Source organism: Marmota monax, unplaced genomic scaffold (assembly GCF_021218885.2).
Source record: "Marmota monax isolate L192 unplaced genomic scaffold, Marmota_monax_Labrador192_F-V1.1 WCK01_AAM20220418_F8-fsc01579, whole genome shotgun sequence".
Lineage (NCBI taxonomy): Eukaryota > Metazoa > Chordata > Mammalia > Rodentia > Sciuridae > Marmota > Marmota monax.
This window is the reverse complement of record NW_026692184.1, coordinates 11,746-18,864: the sequence shown is the minus strand read 5'-3', so window position 1 is coordinate 18,864 and position 7,119 is coordinate 11,746. Positions and strand designations below refer to the sequence as shown.

Sequence of the window (7,119 nt, the reverse complement as noted above, 5' to 3'; positions counted from 1 at the left end):
TCAATGACTCCAAGATGTGAGTCAGGACACGGTCAAGAAGTGAGGCAGCTTGGTGATTGAGCATCTTCAGTCACTTTTGTACTTTTGTCTCAGGGGTGGGAAGATTACTGGAGAGTCACAGTCCCTGTTGGTAAAGAGGTTGCTCGCTAAATGGCCATTTCCCGTTGTTCTGGGCAAACCTGGGGTAGGTAATGCCTGGTAAGAAAAAGGTTGGCTCAGTAATTTCTGTTGCCTCAGAGTCAGTCTCCACATAGTTTTTGATATGACCACCATGTGGTCCTGCCTGAGGTTTTCATTCTATTAGCAGTGCTTTTGTTGACTTGTGGAGATCATGGACGAGCCACCTATTATCAGGAAGGCCATTTCCCTTTCTCAGTTCCTTTCTGGGTTTAGATGAAAACAGCACTGGCTTCTATCCATATAAAAGAGAAATTGATACAAAGTTCCAGGTTTTATTGCGTCTGTAGTGAATTTTCACATTTATATATATATATATATATATATATATTTTTTTTTTTTTTTTTTTTTTTGACAAAGGCCCTTGTTCCCATGTAAACAACTGCTTCACACATTACCCCAAGGCTGTGCTAAATACCAACATATATCCAAAGTAAAATGATGTTTGAAGTAAGCCATACATCTTTGTTTCAAAAAAAAAAATATATTAGTAAAAGGAATACATGTAAACAGGGATTGAAGTTGATTCAGCAGAGAGAAAACTTGTCCACTGCCACCTATAATCCCATTTAGCAAGAAGTATGTGCACTCAATATCACATAGATTGTAACAATGCAAAGGATGGCCAGAACCAGCATCATGAAGCCATAGACATAATAGATGTGAAGATGAAATACATTTCAATAAAGATAGAGCCAAAAGGTAAAATTCATCCCAGGCAAACAATAACTGCAGGCTACATAAAATATTTTTTCTCCAGTATAGGATGAGGCACAGCATTGGCACAACAAAGGAAGTTGGGCTGACCTAACAAATTTCAGCCAAGTAATATACCAATAAGATTTAGATTTTTGCTCCAAAAGGAATGGCTCTAAAATTGGTAATAAATGGCTATAAAATTGATGAAACATGGTAATAAATGGCTATAAAATTGATGAAGAAGGCCTGCAACACACCAAAGCTGGGATAAAGAATGCCCCAGTGAACATCTGTTTTATCCATCTCCTTTCTCCTTGTCTAGCATACAGACTTCTTCCAAAATAATCATTCACTGGTGATGTAGCGGCATAGAAAAATATATAAATCTTCTATAATTGCAATAATAATAACAATGAGAAACACAGCAAATATCTGAAATCCAGAACCAATGAGAGAGGAAAATATTAGCTGGTGTCTTGATGGTCTAAATACATCTCCATGCACCTGTTTCTATTCATATCCATCTCCTAAGTCTCTATCCATGTCAGTCATTTCTTCTTCATTACTAAACCAGACATAATCTTTCCTTAAGTTCTCATTAAAATCATTGAAACCAACCCTATCAAGAAGATCACCATCATGAAGGAATTGAAAATTAAAAACCAATGAATCCTCTGTTGAAAAAAGGATGGATCAAGATATTTTTTCTATCGTTCTTCAAATTTTACATCTGACTTTTTCCATTTTACCAAATATGACATCTGTATTTTGGTATTGGGAACAGTTTCACCTTTCCTCCAACAATTAAATTCCCATTAAAATCTATTTCAAGCTTTCTGTATGTCCAAAGATAACAAACTTCTACATTTTCATCTGCTTCACCAACAATACCCCATATTGGTAAATCAACTATGTACATCTTGTACCAGTAGTGAATTTTGATAGCATAAACAAAGGCATCTCTCTTTTCTTTATCTAAATCAATTTCACAGTAACTGGCTGGCATCACATCATCTTTAAATTTAATATCCAGACCACTAAATTCCATTTCAACTCCTTGAAGTGCTTCTCCTAGAGCTTCATGGTAATAACTGTTACTTTTTTTGACCCCACACAGATTAGAAGTGAAAAGTACTTATATGTTTCCAGGCGATTTTGGAAGGGCCCAACACTATTGATCTATAAGACAAATACTTCTGTATCTTGAAACTGACTTTCCTGCCTTGCTCCAGTCCACCATTTTGAAAACCATCCAGTCCTAAGTGAAAGCCACTCTTAGAGTCCATAACATCCAATCTTGGATGTGAAAACGCAATTAAACCACTGATCAACTTTAGACCAAATGCAAGAGATTGTTTTGGGGCCAGGCCTTCGACTGGGAAACTGGAGACTTTAAGGTCAGAAGTGGCCTAAATTAGAGACTACCAGATGGAGCCTCTGCTGGAAGCATGTGTTGGTGCTCCTCTGCCTGGGCCCTGGGCAGCAGCAGCAGCAGCAGTGCAGCAGAAGCTGACAGGCCAGGAGTGCCCTGCAGAGGCCTCATCATGGGCGCTCATGCCTGACTGGCGGATCAACTGCTTTGCCCCTGGTGCTTATGCAGCAGTGATTCACATCCACAGGGCACTGGCAGACTCAAGGCCTGGGCCCAGACACTCCACCACTGCCCCTGCCTTAACAGCTCCTGAACCACACTCCTGTCCCCTGCCAGCCTCTTTCTCTGACTCAGCCACAACAGCATTATGCAGATTTAAGTGAGTTTTTGAAAAATGCTTATCCCACCCCCAAAAGATAAAAAAAATTCACAGGGACAAGGACATCACTTGTTCTCATCTTGAATCCCCCACACACCTGGCACAGAGCTTGCCAAAGGTGGGTATTCCATATTTTTTGAAAGAATATATAAATATTTTTTTTTTCAAATAGGTGAAATAAAAAGTAAATGAAGAACTAACGAGTTGAGTGGATAACTAGAGGTTAAAGAGTCAAGGAAGTAATTTTAAGAATGCTGTAGAGGGAGGGGTTGACAAAAGACTAAAGACTGGGCTATGCACCCTGATTGACAGCCTGTTGGATCCTAGTGCCCCACTGTTCCCAGGTGCTGATCAAGGGTAGGAAGCATTCATCACAAGACCTGATGGGGACTCGTTCCCTGATTGTGTAATTGGCTGGGAGCTATTATCTTACTTTGGATTCTAGTTCCATACTGTGTATAAAGTAATTGTGTGATAAGCCAGAGACCATCTGTCACACAATTGCTATATGTGGAAAGACTGGTTTTCAGACTGGATGGTTTTCAGTATGTGCAAAGCATGTGAGCATTAAATAAAGGCTATTTTCATTTCTTCAGCTCCCTGTGCAGTTCTTTAGCATAACAGAAGATAGATAAGGAAAGCAGACAAACAGACATTTTTTAAGCAGATTTTCAGAGTGGTCATCAATATATCATTATTGTAATTCTTCAAAGTTCTTGGTATCTTTTAATTGTACATCCATCAGGAACAAATCTAAGCTTATCTGTCTAAGGTAAGGAATTAAGGAATTTGTTTTTGCCTCTTATTTACTAAACTTTTTAAAAAGTCCTCAAGTTTTTAGAAAACATTTATTCACGTGCCAGGCTTGATGTTGGGGTTACTAAGATTAAAAAAAAATTGATTTTATCCCCAGGAAGTTCATTGTACATTGGAAATAGAGATGCAGAAACCATGCATTTCTTTACACTGTGATAAGTAATATAATAGAGGTTTTCACACAACATATAAAATTGCTAACAAAGGCTAGAGGCATGTTATTTAGCTTCAAAATTGACTTTGGCAAAGAAGATTTTGTAAGGCAACTGTAAGAGTTTCTTTGTTTGAAGGAAAAGAAAATAGGAAACAGAGGGTGTGTGTGTGTGTGTGTGTGTGTGTGTGTGTGTGTGTGTTTGCAGAGTCTTCATGGGGGGTATAATTGGGGTATTTCAAATGTGTGCAAAGTATGTGAAAAGTCATTAAGATTTCATATAGCAGTTTCTCACTTTTCATTCTATATAGCATTTATGTTTAGTAATCATTGATGAGAATGCTGTGGCAGACAAACCGGGGCCATAATGACTCTTTATTCTAAGGATATCGTGAACCCACTGGATTTTATTCAGAATTGTTTCTTAGCTTTTCTTTTTCCTTTCCTCTTTCTTTCTTTACACCACACACTCTCATGCAATATTCACAAAAAGAATATGGCCTCCTTTAAAAGATTTTGACAATTCTAAATAAACATTATAAAACAATTGTGATTTCATCAATAATATTTTTCCAGGTACTCTATGGTGAATATGATTCATTTAATTAAAGATGTCACCCTCCTTTTACCATATTCCTCCCCCAACTGTTAGATGAAATTGTTATATGATTTCTTTGCAGTCACTGTGTTGAAAATAAAAGATTTAGGATCAGTGTGGTTAGTGGATAGATAATTTTCAGAATGAACTTAGGGGATCTGTTAGGAGGTTATTGTGTACTTCACATAAAAATGACAAATGCCTGAATTGAAGTAATAGTGGTAAGAGCAGAGAGAACAGGATTGGTATGGAAGATACTTAAAGAGGTTGGATCAATAAGACTGGGTCAAAGTTTGAATGTGGGTTGGAAAAGATAGAAATGTTCAAGTTGACTGCCCAGGTTCTGACTCAGCCTTTTGGGTAGAAGGTTACCATATTACAGTGTGCTGAAGGGTTAGGTTCAGAAATAAGATAGGAAAAATTCTGAGTGTACCTGGGAATCTATTGATTTAGAGATGGATAATGTATAAAGTATATTGACATATTGACTGTAGCTCAAGAGAGAGATCTGATAGGCAAACATAGATTTGAAACTCATTGCTGAACAGAAAGTAGCTGAAGTTACAGGATTGACTAAAATGTTCCAGGACAAAGTTAACTGGGATCATAAGAAAAAAATTGAAGAAAATCCCATATTTACAGGGAGGAGGAAAAGATAAAACCTGAAGGATACTAAAAGAGAATATCAGTGTAGTAGGAATTAAGGAAAATTATCAGAATCTTGGGAAATGAAAGAGAAAATAATTTTAAGATTATTCAAGAAGAAGGAGTCAATGTTAAAAGTGATTAAGAAGTCAAGGGGGTTAACCTCTACAATTGTCCATTTAATTTTGGTGTTAAAAAGTCATAATGGCCATCATGAGGTGGCATTTTAATTTTTTTTTCTTTTAGAAAAGTGATTTCATTTAGAAACAGAAAACAGAACGAAACCAAAAGTATACTGATATCACAAAAACATTTACTTAATTTTCTAAATGTTACAGGACCAATTGATCATTTTATGAAAAGGAAGAGAAGAGAAAAGGGCATATTTTATTTGCCGCTTCCATATCATTATTTCAGTGAATTGTTGATAGTAAATCTATATTACTAAAAATGACAAAACTGCCTTCTCACATCTCTTTTTTTTCAGGACATTAGCTGTATTTTCTTCATTATGTTAAGGAATAATTCAGAATGTTATTTTCTAACATATTATTAACAATTCTAGATTCATGTCACAGGGGTTATAGTTTGAAATTTTACATCAAACTATTAATTCATTTTAAAGCAACAGCAACGAAACCTTGTAGCATCTCTTATGTGATTCACCAAATTAATCATCAATTAAAAGCATCAAGGAAAATTTATTCCCATAGTGAGATTCTGCTCTTTGATTCAGGTCTTCAAGTTTAACTTCTAAGTATGGGAGACAACATATACAAATTTCAAATCTGGTGTCAATGAAGACAGGAAAGAGGAACAAAATATAAAGTTTCTCCTCTATTCCCTAACCATATCTGGTAAACAACAGGTCAACAAGTATTTCAAATTAATGTGAACACAAAGCTCAAAATAACTTTGGCAATACAGGAGAGCAGAGAAAGCACTCAACTGTATACCAAGGGCAAAAATCAGATGAGAGGGTACCAGTGAAAAAACTGGCAGCAGGAGTAACATTTTGGGATTAGGAAGGAAAGAGATGCTTCCCTGGATTTCCCCACTTTCTGAAACAGGATTGTGTGAGTTACGCTTCCTAGATATGTAGCATTTACAACATGCATGGCTAGTAACTCTGGAGATGTTAAATCAATTATGTATTTAATCCCAGGTCTCAATAAATTATTTCCTCAATAAATAATCTCTTCAATTAACTAAAGAAGATTCTAAGAATACATAGCATTTCCTATGTGAGGGTATCCTTTGTGAATAAATACATGTCTTTTATTTCTTTGGTCTCTTGTTCACCCAAAGGGCAGAGACAAGACGGCTAAAATGGGATTTCTATTTTCTCAATAAATTTAGCATTAAGAGTCTTTAGCCTTCAGAACATCTACAGAGCAATGGAATTATCTAATTCATATCAGGAGGGACAGAAGACTGTGTCTCTCTAGAATCAGAGAGGCACTCTAGATACTTCAGAAAATTATATGCACAGAACTTTCCAAAATCTCCTATGAAGCTATATCTGCTAAATGTAATTTACTTTCTAATTGACTTAAAATGTTCTCAATTGGGAAATGAATTAGAATGTATATCTAAATATTTCAATAATCTAGCACAATGCATGACTTTAAGACTTGGAAAATCACAGCACATGTCAATATAATCACATGGACACACACATGATTTGTATATTTCATTTAGGATATGACATAGGGAAATGTAAGATTAAATTCTGACATGGAAAATTTTCAAGTCTTCATGAAATTGCATGCAGTTGAAGAGATTTAGAAAAGGCTTCATGTCTTGCTTGATGTGCATAAATAGTTTTTAAAAGAACTGCAAAAAGATACTTTGTAAAAGAGGCATAGAGTTCTAGAAAGTTTATTAAATCAATGATAGCCAAAGGTTGCCAACAAAGGAAAAGTATTTTGATTTCTGTGATCCTAAGAAACATCCTAGTTATTATTAGAAATAATAAAACATTATTTCATAAGATTGATTTCCAGTTTTTCAAATGTGAGGGCTGTTGGGAACAAATTAAAAAGCATTAGAAAGTGCATCAAAATCTCTGTTTGGAATGAATAAAATTGACACTAGAGATTTGAGGGAGTTTCTTAGCTCCTGCTTGTGAAACCCTGGCCACATATGGGTGACTCCTTTCTGACACCCAGCTCTTATCTCTGTTATTCAACCAGATTCATAGGTTGTATGCTAGCTAGAAAATAACCCTTCCCTTGCTCCACTTAACAAAAATCTTATATGTTTTCAGGTTGTTTCTGAAA

At 35.8% G+C, this 7,119-nt stretch overlaps 1 pseudogene; it reads right to left on the bottom strand.

The window, feature by feature from the left end:
- Positions 1-527: 527 nt before the first annotated feature.
- Positions 528-2,419, bottom strand: LOC124077510 (transmembrane 9 superfamily member 3-like; annotated as a pseudogene).
- Between the last annotated feature and the right edge of the window lie 4,700 nt (positions 2,420-7,119).